The sequence below is a fragment of the Oxyura jamaicensis genome, chromosome Z (assembly GCF_011077185.1).
Source record: "Oxyura jamaicensis isolate SHBP4307 breed ruddy duck chromosome Z, BPBGC_Ojam_1.0, whole genome shotgun sequence".
In the NCBI taxonomy this organism is placed as follows: Eukaryota; Metazoa; Chordata; class Aves; order Anseriformes; family Anatidae; genus Oxyura; species Oxyura jamaicensis.
The window spans coordinates 12,195,227-12,213,827 of NC_048926.1; the positions used below are offsets into that span (position 1 = coordinate 12,195,227).

An 18,601-nucleotide genomic window follows, 5' to 3' on the forward strand; every position below is an offset into this window, starting at 1 on the left:
GTATGCTCTTGCAATAAATCAATTTTGAGTTAAGTGTTTGATGGCAAAAGGGGTATCTGTGTTTAAGTAAAAGTAAGCTTACTGTATGCTTGCCCAGATTTAATCTCCAGATACATTTTGCGGATGAATCATTGTAGTTACAACTAGATTACAACCTTAGTCATGCAGTCAGAAACTGATACAAATTTCATCATGATTCAGAGCTTCCTGATTTCTTATTTTAAGAATTTCAATCCAAACTTCAGTCCAAACATCCTACATAGCTAGTATATTTTGAAATATATTTTAAACAAAACTTTTGCAAGGTCACTGGCTATCCTGTAAATCAAAATATGAAACTTTTGTATTGCAAGAAAAAATTCCAAAAGAATGTAGTTTGCATAAAAAACATCACTATTAGTGCAGAATTCTACCACATGTATATTTCTGCTATGAATATGAAATTACCTGCAACACATTAAGAATGTCATTTCTTATGAAAACTTTTGTTGCTCAGCTGCCGAGAACTGCCACGCAATTACACTGAATTTCAGAACAAAGTAAGTTTGTAATTCCTAAAGAAAAGGTAAGTGAGGTGCAGTGTTCCAAGTAAGATGTGATGACTAGATCATTTTGGTATTTACCAATATTCACACTTGACAAGTGGGAGAACCATTTTGATGGAGGATGCAATAGGTGCAAGTCTCATAAAGTCCTTTTACTTCTGTGATTCAAAAATATTCCTTTTTACTCACTTATAATGGACAAGCAACAATTTGAAACGGTCACATGATTTTCAGACAAAAGTTTGTACTAGTCCAGACCTTACCAAAAATGATGGATAGTTGTAGAAAAGGAGAGGTTTAATTTACACTGAGCAAAATTTTTGGCTGAAACTTTTATCCAGCCACACAGGCTAGAGTCATCTGAAACAGCTAAGTAAACTGTATCAGTTTTAAGAAGTTGTTTCAAAAGAGAAAGAAAATGTAAACAATATTCTGAAATATTCAAATCACTCATCACACCTCTTAATGAAGAAAACTTTTACATTTTACATACATAGGACACTTTCATAATTCACTCAATTTTATTTCTAAAGAAATCTTTAAAATGAAATGGTTTTCTTTCAGATTAGACTGCATTAGCTGAATACTTAGTTCAGTCTTGTTTTGTCTCTTCAATTTGCCAAAACACAATTAAGAAAACCTGCTAATTTCAGTTACACTGTCTTTAAAAATAGTTTTCAGAACTGCCAATGAACTGAAAAATCTGTTATATAAAAGTCCAGTTATACTGTCTGCAAAAAATATTCTTACCAACAGAGTTACATAAAGGGAGGTTGTAGGGCTAAAAAGTGATTGTAAAAAAAGTCAACTTCATATGAAAGTTTCTTAGCAAGTAAATTTTTATAGGGATTAAAGGTCAAGTGAAATAGAACCATTACCAACCAATATCTACCAGAATTGTGAGATACTATTCTATCAGAGCTAAGTCATTACTTGTTCAATAGAGCTGGGCAATAAAAAAGACAGCAAGGCGGAAGGCCAAGAAAGTGAGATACCTTCCTTGTGTCATTATTTAGTTCATGGAAAAATCTGAATCCTTGATTTCATAATGGTTTATTAAATTGCTCCACATTATAACTTGGGGTGGGGGAGGACGGCAGAATAGGTACAGCCAGAGCTGACTAATCAATATAAAATATTGCAGTACCATGAGCTGGTTCTTCAAAAGGATTAAGATCAGCTGGAATGAGGGTAAATGTGATAGCAGTCAAAGCTATGCAAGAATGGAGACCGAACCAGGGAATGAAGGCATCTCCCCAAAAAGTGTAATCAGGAAAAGGTAAACAAGAAAGTATTTGTGAATGATGTAATCAGAGCATTCTATTAGCCCAATTAATTAGTTCAGCCAACAAGTTCTGGTACAGGCTGAGCTGTGCTTTGATTCTACCTTTTGAAGTCATGCCGCCTCTCTAAGGGCAATTGTACTGAAGGAATAAATGAGAACCAGAAGTGGCACTGATGCTGAAGCCACAGAAGATTAAGATTTTCTTGGTGGAGTAGATCTTTGCAAGAAGGGTATTAGAAGAAGGATATTAGGAATTTGGTCCAAAACCCAAACAAAATCCTGCCTGAAGGATAAGAAGCGTATTGATACATATGTATGTACATGCAGGTACACCATTAAAGTCTGTAAATTTAAGTGTCTGCAACTACCTGAATATTAGCTTCAAACAAGACAAAACCAAGAGGTAATAGGAACGAAGTGTTTTTGTAGTTTTATGAGTCTCTAATTAACCTGTGTCTAATTCTGATGAGGAATACATGCCTGGGAGACTAAAAGTTTGGACTGAAATCCTGATGCAGCTGAGGGAGGTGGCTGAAATCCATTTGCTGCACTTCAGTAAGGAATGTGCAAAAGTGAAACTTCCACAAGCTCTAAATGAGGGCCAGAGGTTTCAAAAGCCAGTTTTTTGTTTGCGAGGGCTGTTTCTGATAATGGAGCTTCATTTGCAACGAGTATTAATTCATCAAGAGACATGAAAGCTGAACAAATTTAAAAGGGATCTTTAGCTGGGCAACAAAAAATGATGACAATCTGATGAAAACAGCTTAAAAACATATAAAGCCCTTCTCAGATTTAAAGATGAAAATTCAGAAACCTGAACTATCCTTCTAAGCTCAGTCCATTGGGTAATGTTGCCCTGTCAAAGCATCACATCTTTCACGGGAAAATTTAGTCTGTAAGATTTCCAGTCCAATTTTAACAACACAAAAAATACTAGGATTACCTATCAGCTTTTGCTCCTCATTGCCTTTATACTATCTGCATTTGTCTACATGATGTTTTCCTTAAAGATTGCAAGCTGCATGCCAGATGAGGGCAGACATTATTCTTTGTGCCAGACTCTTTCACTAGGCTGTACTTCGTCAAAGAAGACTGATGTGCTCTCATGCCAAAGACTTTCTGTAGATACTTGGTGCCACTGAAAGTGTATACAGCAAATGGCTGCATTCCTTATACAGATATTCAAGCATTACTGGTTGCTTAAACCTGTTCACTCCACAGGCAATCCACCCACCTGCCTTGGGGAAGGGAGTGCCTATTTCAGCTCAATATTAGCAAACCCTCTCTCAAAAGAAGAAAAGACTGATAGCTGCAGAATAACATTTCTGCAGCTTATGCTGGCAATACGGAAACAATCTATATGCTGTCTTGCAGGCTGCTGCGCTCTCTAGAGGGAACTGATAGCAAAGGAAACTGTGCATATTCATTTCGCCTCCCCTTCCCAGACCATTAATGAATTCTCAGGTGCTGTTGGAATAGTGAAAATATTACTGATGACGACAATGCAGTGTTACAATAAGATGCAGAGAAAAATGGCTAAAAAGATGCTTTCAGAGTCAAATCACACTTTTTTTTTTTTTTTTAATTCTCACCAGCTCAGTTAGCAGCTTTTCTTTTCTTCCCCTTCTCTCTTCCCCTTCTCTCTGTTTCCCTTCTACCTTCAACTTCCAGTCTATGCCAATAGTAAAGAAATCTGAAGATAATAACAGAAGATCTGGTAACTAGTGAGCATATATATATGAACACAGAAGAGAGTGATGCAGGAAGAATAAAAAAATAATAGCTAGGGAACAGTAGATACTGGAAGAGATGACTGACAGCAGTTATGGGAGCTCCGGGAGGCTTATTTCCTCAGCTAGCTTATCTTAATTAACGAATTACATAAATAAGGAGTACTTAGTGAACATACATAATATAAAGGGGTAGTAACATGAGAGCAGTACTACAAACTGCATTAAAAATATTTTCCAAAAATAAATGCAATTCTGAAATGTCATTTTAAAAAGCTGTGTACGAGAAGTGGCATCTCTGCATCTGGCTTCTCTCTGTATTTTAAAAGAGCAACCGCTGACTGTCAACTAAAAGTGGTCTTTTTACAGAATGTGAACTATACAATATTTAGCATAACATATTAATTGTAACTGATTTTAGTTTTTTAAAGTTTTTCAATTCTGCTAATAGAACTAGTCTACTCTGTCCTTTATACAATGACACTGAACGCTTTATAGTCAGATAAACATACAGTAGGAACAGGTTTAACTGCTGTACTTACTTTTGCCTCGTAACGAGAAGTATGTTGACCCATGTCAATTCACAGATACTTCCTGAACAAGGATGTGAAAATCCAGCATTTCAAATAGTTTCACAAATACTAAAAGAAAAGAAAAAAAGGAAAAAAAAAATCCAGAAAGAAAGAGTGAAAAAACAAACAAACAAACACAGAACACCTCAAAGTAAAAAGATAAAGAAAAAGCCTGTAAGGTTTACAGCTCTGACTGCAAAATACTCAGCCTGGCAGCTCCAGGAGAAATACAACTCTGTGTACTTGTACATGCTCTCCCCATTAGAGGAGGAGTCAGTTTTGCAACACTTATGTTCCTTGCTTGAGGCAAAACAGTGATTCTCTTCAGTACAAGCAATGTTTGGAGTGTGAGAGCTTTAAAGGTGAGAGGTGTACTCTGAAGCATAGGAATGCATCAGCAGAAAAAGGATATTTTTAAGCATCAGCTACATATGCTACAGGTTGTTGTGGCTTCTTTTAAATGCTTATTGCCTAAGGTGTTTTTGCTTTTTTTTTTTTTTTTTCTTTTCTTTTCTTTCTTTTTTTTTTTTTAAAGGGAAAACTAATGCCCCTTACCATAAACCACATCTATATATAATAACCTTTGTGCACCAGTAGTCCATGTTTTATTGTCTAGAATTGCAGAAAAACAAATTCTTTTTACAACAGAATGAAAGTAGTTGACTGTACAAAAAAAGCTGACTAAACAGAAGAAAGTCTTTTTTTTTTTTTTTTGGTAATTTTGTTAGCTTATTGCTGTGATTTGAAAGGAATTTCAGATTATGCAAGGGGGTTTTGAATTTTACTAACATACTAAATTATTCACTAGTCGTCCACCTCTATTTAACTGAAAGCATTTTTACATGTTCTTATTAATGCTTTCATTGACACACATTTTTATCTTCTCTGTATTCATGCCAGTGAAGTGAAAATAAAATGCATGTAGTGAATTATTTTTTTAAGGAAGAAGACTGAGCAAGAACATTCTTTTCATAATGAAGTGAGATTTCTGTGGTGCAGTTGTTTAGTTGTTATTACAGTCAAGTCTTTCTAGTCAAGGTCACAATTGTTCGTATCTTGTGACCAAATGGACATTCTGCAGAGTATTACAAACAATCAGCAATTATATGAACAGTTTCTTGGCAAGACAGGCAAACATTTTCGAGTAAAGAACACATACCTTGTGATCTATTCACACAGAGATTATAAAACTTCAGGTGTGTTTTTTCAGTGTGGTTGGACTAAGCTAGCTGCCAGTTGCTGCCAAGAGGAACGGTTTCACTCTGTACCTCCACTTACTACCTTCCATCCATCATGTGTGTTGTGTTACCCGTTTGAGACCTGGTTAGGAGGGTTTAGGGAGCTAAAATGGTAGAGGACGATTCCTTTTCTTTTTTTTTTTTTCCTTTTTTTTTTTTCTTTTCCTTTTTTTTTTTTTTTCTTCCAATTGTAAATGTCTGAACAGCCGCACTCTGAGGTCCAACAAATGCTAGCGATAGGGGAATGGAATGCATAGCTGGCAGTAAAGACTCAGTCGATGGTATCATAAAACTATGCCCTAAAATATCAGTGTGTTCAGCTAGCTGTAAGCAAATTCCACTAGTGACTGTGTAGAAAGGGATGAAACTGCTCTTGGAAAATTGGTAACGTGTTTGCAAGGATGCTATCACCTCAGAAATGAGAAAAGGCACAGACCTAACAGGTATTTCACCAGGCAGAAAAGATGTAGCAGGCGGTGGCTGTTTGCTGTATGCCCATATCTGCTTGCTACTGCTGAAAACAGGGAGGGCAAACTGGGGGAAGGGGGTAGGTGGGGGGTGTGTGTGGGGGAGACAGAGATAAGATCTGGCCTAGGGAGGAGATTTTCAAAATGAAGGTGAATCAAGGAAGGTTCCACCTCATCAATATCTTAGTTTTCTTAAGAGGACTGTAGTAGTATTAAAGTCTGCATATGCATTTTCTCATAGTGAAAGTAGGCTTTATACCCCTAGAATCTGGATGAAGGGAAGAAGACGGAACAGAAAACAAATCACTAATGATCTAGTGAAAGACAAGATGAAAGATGTGATTAAGAACTAACACTGAGATCTGTAACAAGGATAACTTTCAACATTTATACCTGTGCTATCTAGTTTATAGCTAGCTGATGTAATGCAACCTTAGTTACTGTGGCAGCAGGCAATACAGTGTGAGATGGTTCTTAAATATTTCCCCAGAATTTTGAGCTATTTGTTCAGCTTTTAATGAGCACCGTATGCCTGTGGCTGTACTAGTAGCAACACTCAAGCCAGTCAGGCAAGTCTGTACAAGCACACACAGCTTCTGGTGGAATACTGCCAAGAAAAGACAACTGTGATCCTAGGAGCACTGGATTAAGGAGATTATTTTAAGGTAGTGGCAAGATCTCACAACACAGGTCAGCCATGCTCAAGAAAGATTCTTTCAAATTAGGCCAGGTGAAAAATAAGCTAACCAAGATGAGATAACGGCTCTAAGGCCCATCTATTAAAAAGTGACTAATATGATTCGACCTGGCAAAGGTTGAGGTGGAAAATGGAACAGGCACTTACATATCCTTATGAAGATAGTTTATGTCTAGCAATACAAAAAAGAGTAAACACTGGACCAGTCCAATAGCTGCTTAAGCTAAAGAAAAATGCTGGAACATAAAGAACAGATAGAAACTGAACACAAATAATATCGGGCAGTTAACTAAAAGGATACTAGCCACCAGAGTATGAAAAATTGGAGCAGACTTCCAACAGAGTAAAAAAAGCATAGCTCTTCTAGAATAGAACTTGGCAGGTCTGTGAAAGGGATTATGGACTTGACTCATCCCATGTCATGTAACTGGTGTATCCACTTTAGAAATCTGGTTTAGGTCAGGATCTTAAGCTGCCTCTATAGTCAGTGGAGAAAGATTATTCTGTGGCTGGTCTAGAAGCATAATAATTTAATGTCTGGAGATTAATTTTCTTAGAAAAGTTAGTAGGTTTGGAAACTGTTAAAATAAGCTGTTAAATTCCAGACAGCAGTCCTTACAGACACATCAGTGAATCATTTCCGGAAAGGAAGGCTTATAAAACTAGGAGAGTAAGGGCCTAACTTTATTTTCAATATAATGACTTTTGTATCACTATAACCACACCAACCTTAGTGAAGTTATTCTTCACCGCAGCTGTATCAGTCTTCTCAAACATAGAGGCAGAAAACAATTTCATTGCAAAAATGAGCAAAATGGTGTCAGAACAGTAAGCACACAAGGTCAGGAGGAAGGTGGGAAATAAGATTCAAGATGGAAGAAACAAGGTAAGTGACAAGGTTTCAGGAAGGGACTTTAAAGGTGAGAAAAATACTAAAAGGAGTGTTGCAGACAGTACAATCGAAACAGTATATAACAGGAGGCAGCAACCTGTCTTCCCCTTTCCCAGTCCTTATCTACAAAAAACCTCAAGCCTTCCTCAGAGAGCAACAGCTTTTATAGGAGTTATGGCTGTTTGTCCCTGCCTTTCTTCTCTCCATCCCTGCCTCCCTCCAAACAGCACAAGCCTCTGGTTTTTAAATGTAGAGGAAAGAATAAAATAAATAAAATAGGATTAAGAATTCTGAGAACTTCAGAGAGAATATTTTCTTTTGCTGCTGCCTTCTTTCCTTACCACAACTTCCTCTGAAGAAGCAGCAGCCAAAACCCTCTGATATGTCCCTATAGAGACAGACAAAATGTACTTAGCAATTTTCACACAAAGACATGGCAGGTACCATTTGCACATGATCCACACACCTCAGAAGTCCTGCCCCTTTTCTAGTCACACATGAGCTTCCAACAGTAGTACAGCAATGATGCACCAGCATGTCCTTAGCCTACAGTGACTATCATTTTGGCAGAGATGTATCCCATGCTATCTCACAATGGGCTATGATAGTCTGCCATGCATTCTCATTTACTCCAAGGCCAGCAAGTCAAGGGCATTCTGCACATGCCCCATGTCATCAAAAATACCACTCTTCCATGTTTCTGGATTTTTGGTTATGGATAAAAAGCACTGGTGCTGGTTCATTTTCAAGATTGCTCACAATACATACCACATTTTCAGCCTTTACATTTGTGAGTCTTTTCTGCATATCCTTTGCTACTCTAAAACAAAACCACAATTACTTTAATTGCCAGGCCCTTGTGCTGCTGTCACTGTTCTCTGAACAGGAGTCTGCAGCTAGGCTCCTTATTCTTCTACTTATGTTATCTGCACAGCTACACAGTGGCCAGAGCCAGCACTAGGACTTACTGCCATGAGGTAATGACGTGCTCTGATTCTGCAGCACCTGTGGTTCTACAGTGTCTGACTAAGCACACAGAAGTTTCTTCTCCCATATACTTTCCTGATATCCTTAGTGCCATAATAATGTCTTCCATGTGAAAAGATGACACAATTCTTGGGATACACGAGATTGTAATTAGCCATAAAAATTGCCAGACCTTGTTACACTCAGACATGCTGATGACCTTTATGTCGACATGTAGCAGATGCTCTGACAACCGGCTCTCGCTCGGCATGACCTTCATGTACACCGGCCACACTGGCAGGCAGGCAGGCCAGGTGCCAGGCAGCCACATGGAGCCCTGGGATGGTAGGGGCTGTGCCTGACTATGGCAAAGTGACAGCTCAGGTGGGCCAAGAGAGGGAGGACTTCCTGGTCCTAAGAGCAAAACATATTTCTGGGGTAAATTTGTCATGTGACTGTGACAGGCAGGACTTTTGCCAGAAGTGAGGTCACTTCTAATCTTGTATCGAAGTTGTCCTTTAACTTCTAACAAAGTATTCCATCTACCACACTTGCTCATGCTTTCAGCCAGTGCGACTCCTTATCTATACTGGTGTATTAGGTTTACGTGGCATTTTTTGATGGGGAGGAGGTGGGAGGAGGGGGGGAAGAGGGCTGCATGGCTGGCCTCTGAGCAGAGCCCAGCAGCTGCCCCAGATCAGGTAAGAGCCAGCTCCAGCCAGCTCCAAAAGGGACCTGCTGCTGGCCAGAGCCGAGCCAGTGAGTGACACTGCTTGGGCCTCTGCGACAGCAGATTGAAGAAAGAGGAGCTAAACAAAAATGCTGTGCTCCAGCATCTGGGAGAGATGGGAGTGAGAACCAGCCCTGCAGATGCCAAGGTCAGTGCAGCAGGAGGGCAGGAGGTGCTCCAGGCATGCAAAGCAATTCCCCTGAGGCCTGTGGAGAGGCCCCTGGTGGAGCAGGCTGTCCCCCTGCAGCCCATGGGTCCCACATGGAGCAGATCTCCACGCTGCAGCCCGTGCAGGAGCCCCCGGCGGAGCAGGTGGATGTGGCCTGGAGGAGGCTGCGGCCCATGGAGAGCCCCTGCAGGAGCAGGCCCTGGGCCGGAGCTGCAGCCTGTGGAGAGGAGCCCATGCAGGAGCAGGGGTCTGGGGGGAGCTGCCGCCTGTGGGGGACCTGTGCTGGAGCAGTTTGCTCCTGGGGGATGGACCCTGTGGTACGGAGCCGTGTGGGAGCAATTCTTGAAGAGCTGCTGGCTGTGGACCCCACGTGGAGCAGGGGCAGAGAGTGACCGTGAAGGAGCAGTGGAGACAAAGTGTCAGGCACTGACCGCAGCCCCCATTCCCTGTTCCCCTGCACTGCTTGGGGGGAGGAGGTATGAGAGGCTGGATAGAGGGATGATACTTTTAGTTTGCTTTTAGTTTCTCACTGCTCTAGTCTGTTACTAATAGGCAATAAATTACATTAATCTTCCTATGCTGAGTCTGTTTTACCCATGACAGTAATTGGTGACTGAGCTTAACCCGTGAACCTTTTTTCATCATAGTCTGTCACTGTGTTCATTTGAGGAGGGGGAATGAAAGAGCAGTGTAGCGGAGCTCAGCTGCCCAACAGCATGAAACCACCACAGTTCGTGTAATAGAGGAAACTGTGCTCAGTTAGGTACAATGAGAAGGCTTAACTAGCTCTAATTGTGCTGAAGAAAGCAAAAAAATCTTATAAGGCCTGAATAAATTCATAAATGAATTAGCCAGTTCTTGTTTTAAATAAGTTGTTTCCGTATGTTTTTTCTTTGTTTTGAAATGGTAAGCACATCTTTGGTATTTATATAAATGTAAGAATATGCCTATCATCACTGACAGCTGTTACTTAAGAATCAGTCTTGTCTCATGATGTTGAGTATACATATTAAATACTATGATATATTTTAAATACAGACCAAATATTGACTGTAGCATTATCTAATTCAGCCATTTATCACTTGCTCTATAAACCCCTCTAAATTCATATTCAGCTATACATGTCTGGCATATTCAGATGAGATTACCTATTGATACAGATAAAATACTTTTTTTTTTTCTTTCTTTTTTTTTTTTTTTGTTTGTTTGTTTTTCTCTGATGAGATCACTGTACAATGTGGCAGTTTCCTACTTCATTAAGCTATTCTTGATACTTTACTACTTCCTAAATGCATTCTTCAATTTTTGCTCTTTCTTTTAATTGTGGACTTGTAATGAACCCATAGCTCTCTCATGGATGCCTTCACTATCTCATTCTATGATTGGGACCTGCTGCTCAGAAACCTGCTATCACAGAGACCTGCTGCTCCACCTGGGCTGTCACAAGTCCATGGGGCCAGATGGGATCCACTGGAGGGTGGACGTGATTGGCTGGGCTGCTCTCCATCATCTATCAGTGGTCATGGTCATCTGGAGAGGTCCTGAATGACTGGAGACTTGCTTATGTAATGCTCATCTATAAAAGGGTCATAAGGAGGACCTGGGGTTCAGACTAAACATGAGGAACAATTTCTTTACCTTGAGGGTAGTCAACCACTGCAACAGGCTTCCTAGCAAAGTGGTTGATGCCCCCTGTCTGTCAGTGTCATGACTGCCCCGTGCAAAGGGATCTGGGGATTTTTGTTGACAGCAAGTTAAACATAAGCCAGCAGTGTGCTCTGGCAGACGAAAAGGGCCAGCTGTACCCTCGGTTGCGTCAGGCACAGCATTGGTAGATAGCTGAGGGAAGGGATTGACTGTACTCTGCGCGGTTGCAGCCTTACCTCAAGCATTGTATGCAGTTTTGGGCACTGCAATATAAGAAGGACATAAAACCATTAGAGAGTGTCCAAAGGAGGTTCTACAAAGATGGTGAAGGGTCTAGAGGACAAGATGTATGTGGAGAGGCTGAGGTCCCTTGGTTTGTTCAGCCCACAGCAGAGCAGGCTGAGGGGAGGCCTCATGGCGGCCTGCAGCTCCATCACGAGGGGAGCGGAGGGGCAGGCGCTGAGCTCTGCTCTCTGGGGACAGCGACAGGACCCGAGGGAACGGCATGGAGCTGGGACAGGGGAGGGTCAGGCTGGGGGTTAGGGAGAGGTTCTGCACCCAGAGGGTGGTCGGGCACTGGGACAGGCTCCCCAGGGCAATGGTCATGGCAAAAAGCTGCTGGAGTTCAAGTGTTTGGACAACGCTCTCAGACACATGGTTTGATTTTTGTGTGATCCTGTGTGGAGCCAGGATGTGGACTCGATGATTCTCATGGGTCCCTTCCAGCTTGGGATATTCTATGGTTCTATCTTTGAAGGCCCCTTCCAACTGCACTATTCTATTCTAATTTAATCCTGCAGAGAAAGGGAAAAACAGTAATCTCTATTGTCTACAAATATGTTTTATTTTTATGGGAACATTCACAAAATAAAGATGAAATTCATCCTGACTGATATTTTTTGGTTTCAACTATAAACAAAAATATTTCTGTAGTACAACAGCTTGGTTGATGTGAGATGCACATGTTCAAGTTCTGTTTTAACACCAAAAGATCTAAATGATGAACTATGATCCTATGAACATAAAGTAGCACTTAACACAATTACATGGTCTTTCTGTAGGGGCAGTAAATTCCAGATTAGCCCACCCCTTTGGGATCTAACTCATTTTATCTCTTTGATCTATAACTGGAGTTATGCTGTCATTCATGCAGTCATTCCTTATTTGTACTGCTACAAGAAGTCTTATATTTCTTAAACCAGCATTCATTTTCACAAAGCTGTACATTTAATTAACACAGGATGTCCAACAGAATCTCGTGTTGTCTGAAAAGCTGAATAGGAAAAGAGACATTAATAAAAAACAGGCTTTCAAAGGATGTGTCTTATTATTTATGATTTCTCCTAAATTCATTCAGTCTCTTAAAATATTTTACAAAATGGTCGCATCCTGTATTCTGGGACAGATACAGCCTTTTACAAGACAACAAACACAAAGGATACTTAATTTCTAACTTATGTGATTCTCTTAATAGCACTAGCTGAAAAGCTCTACTACCCTCCTTCTGTTCTTAATTTTTTGCCTCTGTCTTCAAATATAGATGTATTAGAACTCTGAGTCAGAGTCTTTGCTCCCTAAATCAATCACAAACTGTTGAAGTAGATGAGGAAAAATGTGTGAAGTCAATGAAGTATGTGATATGTAGGAAGCAGAGCTATGATGATGAGATTACTCTGTAATCTGTTGGATTATGAATTTGGCCTAATGTACTTGTCAATGCCATGCTACTGATGGCCATCAGTGTAGGACCTATGGCCAAGAGCAGTGCCTTCTGAGTGATGTTTAAATTCAATCCTGACTACAGAAGAATGGCTACTCAAGAATCTTTTCTGAAGTGTATTTTTCTTCCTTGCTCCAGAGTGATCTCAGGTCTCTGTTTCATGGCCTGACAGTTGTGCTATCCAAGAAGACTTGAAAAATCTTTTCCCTTTTTGTATTAGGAGTTTCAGAAGTCTAGTTATGTATCATATTATGAGATATATTTTTATATTAGAAAACTCTCCCTTAAGTGTTGTATCCAATACATTTATTAAATCTGTTTAAAATACAAAATAATATTAACTTACAAAATATATTTTGCAATTCTAAGTGTTACATGAACATTAAGAATCATACTGCTGTTTTACTTACTATCTGAATAATTACTGTACAGAAAAATATAGATGAGTGGTATTTTGCCTTTTGAGCATTCTTTATCTTTACAAATAAACCACTATTATTTTTGCCTTAGGTTGAATGATTAATGTGTTACTTTTCAAAGCTGAAATATATGTTTCCTTGTGCTTATTCTCTTTCCCAAGTACCTGTTATTAGTCATGGTTGGAGAAGAGATAGTGAACTTGGAGGACCTTTCATCTGACCCAGTATCACTTGTTCTTCTAACAGAGTATAAATCAATAAATGACAACAAATGAAGGCATAATGCATCTTTTCCTCCCATTCATGGACACTCTCAAACCTCTCCAGGTAGTGAGTCTGAAGAAAGAGGTGTCTGTCATGTGAACTACCCGATCTTTCAGAATCTAGTGAAAAAAAAAAAAAAAAAAAGCTAGATCCCAAGAAGGAAGTTTGGAAATAGTTCCCTCCTCTCAAGGCTATCCAGTTTTCCAAATAATTATTTTAAACAAAAATAATTTGTTGTTTAGGATTATGTGGGGGCACAGATTCATCTTTTGATCAAAATCATACTTTGTAGTTTGAAGCAATCTCAAAAAGAAAATCAACATACTAAAAGCATTAATCCAATCAGTTTTATTCTGATAGTCATTAATATTTAATCATTACTTAAGAATGATAGAATGGTTGAGGTTGGAAGGAACCTCTGGAGGTCATCTGACCCAATCTCCCTACCTGTCTATTGTGTTTTGGTTTTAATTTTGTCTTTTCTTTTTGACTTTGTGTAGTATGAGTGATGGGTATAGCTGCAAGAAAAAACAACTTGTCAGTAATAATGCTAATCATTTCTCTCCTTGTTAACTATTAACTTTTATTGCAAAGATTCAATCAATTTTTCTATGTGGTAGTTTGTTATGAAGAAACAAATAGTTACAATGCCCAGTTCTTGTTCTTAACTGATGCTGTTCTACTGTAGTAGTTCAAAACTGGAAAAATATTTTATTTGGAGGGTAACCCTACTTCAATATTCAGCTTTTCTCTGAATGCTAATATGAAGAGCTCTGAATGTTAATATGAAGAGCTGAAGAGGCAGTGACAGCAGAAAACTAGCAATGAAAATGGCTGTGACAATTTATTATAAACAACAGAGTGAAAAGAAGGAATTAAGACACTGAACTTTACAACAATACAATCTGAAAACATAGATACTGGAGGCTGGTAAAAGAGTTATTTCATGTAACCTGCTCAAGCCATTTATGTGGCACAACATACTAATCAGAAAAACTTCAATGGAAAGCAAAATGAAAAATAAAATTTGTGGTGAATAAACAATATAATGTACACTGGAAGCACTCTGACAAGTGCTTCCAAGTGGAATATGAATTATGTTTGTTTCTTGGTGCTTAAGCTTTAAAATCGCAGTAAGTGACTATTTGGAGGGACATCAGCTGTTTTTTATATTTTATTATTTTCTTTAATCTAAAGAATTTTTGTTGAATGTACATGATTCCCTCTTTGTGCATAACAAAACTAAATAGCTTTTTCAGTAGAACTACATATTTGAAGATACTTAAAAATTCTGTGCAAAATCATTTAAAATACAACACCTTGCAAGATTATTTATGAATCTCTGTCAGAAGCAAATACAGTAAATAATGCTAATTTTCTCTACTTACACTTTTTCGCACATCTACCATCATAAAATTACGGGAAATATTTTCTGCGAAGAAAATAAAGTCAACAAATCAAATCAAATTACTGCTGTATTCCTCTGCTCTGCCAAATTTAAGCACCCATCTGAGGTACCACTCCTCTAACATGTAAAATCTAAAATCCACTTTCTGAAATTAGGTGGGGAATTATAGAGAAGTCCCTAAACTTCTCATGAATCAATGGAAACAGACACCTTGCATAACTGCAAAGACAGATTTAGATAATCTCATCCAGTGTCTAGCCACTCTCATTGTGAATATTTTTTCCTTATGTCCACTCCAAATTTCCCTTGTTGCAACTTTTGACCACTGTTTTCTCCAACTGTATACTTTTTAGAAGAATATAGCTTTTAGGTAGTTGAAGAATATAACTAGATCCCCCATTAGACTTCTCTTTTCTAGGGTACACAAATGCTATTCCTTCAGCGTCTCCCTGAACATCATACACCTCAGTTCACTAACCATCCCAGGGACCTTCTGCTGCAGGTTGTTGATAACTTTCTTGTACTGGAGAATGCAGCAGTACAGATGCAGTAATAAAACAACAAAATATATAGTTGCTTGTTTCACAGAGTGCACTGTTGGCTCACATTTAGCCTGGCATCAATTGTAAATCCCAGGGCCTTTTCAACAGAGCTGCTACCCTGCCAGCTGGTTCCCAGCCTGTACTGATGCAGGAGGATATTCCATCTTAGATGCAGAACTACACAAAGCCTCTTTTGCCCCTCCCCAAGGCTATTAGCAGTCCTTCTTGTTGAACCTCTGCCACTTGTCCTCTCAGTCTGACCTCACTCCCAACTTAATAACTTTTGTCTATTTGCTAATGCTGATGGGTCATCATCCCAGAAAATACATTACATCACACCGCCACTACATAGTCTGGAAGTAAAAATAGCTCTGAAAAGAGGGTCTTCTACGCTGTCTACCAATGCCATCTGAGCTACAGATATTAGATGTTCGTAACAGAAGAAAATGGCACCTCTGTAGAACAAATATTCCTAAATATGTTTGGGTAGGCTGATGGAGTAGGTGGCCGCAATTACTGTCTGGATTCAGATAAATTTAAGGAGCTAGTGTCCTAATTTAGAAAAGAATCCTGCTGACTGTATTACACTCAATGTCTTTGACAAGCAGAGAAATAATTCCCAGTTGCTCAGGGACAGTACATGGCAGCATGTAAGACCAATTCAAATGACCTGAAGAGACCTTAGGTGCCAAATACCTGACAGAACATCCACAGAAACATCATGGAATTTCTGTGGTAATAGTTCAAAACAGTGTCTTATAGATACCCCAGAAACTGTAGGTTATTCTTATATATATATATATGTATATATTTAAAGTAATGGTTCTTCACTGCAGAATATTTTTTGTTTTAAAACTGTTTTTATAGCTTCTCATTTCAGAATAGTAAAGCAGGTGGTCTAATACCATGACCTCCATTTTAACAGGTCCATTGCAGAGAAGAAATTTTCATCTTGTATATGTCCAAGTGGCAGAAGAAAATGATTTATTATTATGTAATGACACACTTATTTTCAAATATAGTTTGGCAACTCAAGCTTCACTTTTCAATGCTTGTCTATGGTAGCATATAGTGCTTTTCCAGTTCTGCATAATCTTTCATTATTGTGGACGGTCAGAAGCTTTCTTACATAGATGAGCGAGATCCCTTGTGAAAAGCTTATTTGCTGCAGAACGTGCTTTAGTTCTGCAGAATTAAAATACTGGTTTCTTAGCAAAACACTTCACTATTATTAGTTTGCTATTATGAACAAATAATTAAATGGAGACTAATATATGATTACGGTTTTGTGACAGTTGTGCTCCTTTGTTACAAACTGTGGTTTTATGTTTGTAGCCTTCCAGTACTTTCGAAAGACTGTGCAACACATTTTGTTCTCAGCATGCCTTACAACAGACGTGCAGTAATTGACATACACACACCACTTCATTAGCACAGCGATGATTGAAAGAAGTTACTGAGAGGGAACAGTTGTATAAGCTGGACATTTTCAAGCCCATGGAACCTGACAGGATTCTCTCCAGTGCTGAAGGAATTACTGGATATTACAGCTTGACCCTTCTCAACAATTTACCAAAGGCTGTGTGATTTTGGGAAGGTTCCTGCTGACTGAAGGGCATGAAGGAAGACCCAGAAAACTACAGAACCATTAGTCTAACCTCACACAGGTACAGCCTGGGAGATGAGTGGCTGGGGAGCAGCTCAGCAGATTGGGATCTGGGGGTGCTGCTCCAACACCAGCAGGCTCAGCAGGCTCAACGTGAGCCAGCAACGCGCCTTGGCAGCTAAGAGGGAAAATCACATTTTGGGGTACATTGAACACAGGATGGCATTTAATTACCTCAAAAGAGGTGATTCCCCCACTATGGCATTGGTGTGGCCTCACCTTGAGTATCAGGTGCAGTTCTGGGATGTTGAAAGACAACAAAAAAAATTATATTAAGGTCCTTGAAAGCATCCGGAGTAGGGCCAGAAAGCTGGTATCAGGGCTGGAAGATGTGTCCTGTGATGAGGGGTTGAGGACACTTGGATTGTCTAGTCAGGAGGAAAGGAGGCTCAGAGGCGACCCCATTACTCTCTGCAACTTTCTGAGTGTGTGTTGCTGGTCTCTGGTTCCTGGGAACTGATGGCAGGATGTGTGAGAATGGCACAAAGCTGCACCAGGGCAGGTTCAGACTGGACATTAGGAGCAATTCATTTTCTGTGAGGGTGGTTAACCACTGGAACAGACTTCCTAGAGAGGTGGTTAATGCCCCATGACTGTCAGTGTTGAAGAGGCATTTGGACAATGCCCTCAATAGTATGCTTTAACTTTTGGTTAGTCCTGAAGTGGTCAGGCAGTTGGACTTAATCTTTGGAGGTCCCTTCCAACTGAACTATTTTATTCTATTTTACATTATTCTATTCTGTTCTGTTCTACTGATGTGTGCAATAATTGTCTGCCTTCTCCTTTTAGCCACATATACAAGAAAAAATAAATGTTTTTGAAATGGAAGATCTAAGGTATAGGCCAAATGAACTTGTGGGAGGAATTTAGGAGGTACCAAACTTTTGGAGAAAGCTTAGTTTGTCTCGTGCTTTTTTTTTTTTTTTTTTTTTTTTTTTTAAATACAAGCCAACCATTGGAACAGGGTGAAGTTTTTGACTTGATGCAATTATGCACAGAGCACAGGCAATATTCTGAGGTCCATTTAAACCACTTTTTGATTCTAAGACAGAACCAAATATACCAAATATACCAAATTTATAACACATATTTCCTTAACCTGTTTTGAAAGACATCTGATAATTGAAATTCTACATTTCCAAACAATGTTGAAGTTTTTCCCACTGCTCTTGAAAAGTCTGCCTTTTACCATGATTTTAAGACACCTGATGTAGACGGTTACAGTTGCAACTGTTTATACTTAGAGTCTATATATCTGTGTATCTGATTCATAGGTATTGCAAAGTATGTAAATATCTATGTCAATTTGTAAGTTTGCTTTTACAAGTGTACTAAGCAAATAAAAAGCAATTCACAGAAAATCTGTGCATTTTAAGTAAACAGATGAAATGCTCCCATTCCTTGTTTGTGGTTTAAATATATGACTTAATTCTATTAATTCTATTAATATTCTATTAATTAAGGGAATCAACTAGTTAAAACACTTCACAGAAATAGTGGAAAAAATTATTACTGCTTTTCCTGCCAACAGACTAATAGATTAAATTGTAGTATATCTCAAGCAAAGTACTAAAAGATAAGTTTTTCTAGATGTTTAAAAAATGGACAAAGACAAACTGATTTTTCAGTGCTCAATCTCCTCTC

General features: G+C 39.0%; 1 protein-coding gene and 1 long non-coding RNA gene across 2 annotated transcripts in view; both read right to left on the bottom strand.

The window, feature by feature from the left end:
• Window positions 1-18,601, bottom strand: part of LOC118156567 — a 754,908-nt gene that overhangs the window by 730,505 nt on the left and 5,802 nt on the right. The gene's annotated exons all lie outside the window — the stretch shown is intronic.
• The window catches only part of PRLR (prolactin receptor), a 158,910-nt gene that overhangs the window by 81,593 nt on the left and 58,716 nt on the right, over window positions 1-18,601 (bottom strand). Inside the window, exons 5-6 of the mRNA XM_035310706.1 lie at window positions 4,103-4,201; window positions 3,423-3,523 (exon numbers count right to left, since the gene is read on the bottom strand). The gene's annotated coding sequence lies outside the window, so the exon portion shown is untranslated. The remainder of the gene's footprint in view (window positions 1-3,422; window positions 3,524-4,102; window positions 4,202-18,601) is intronic.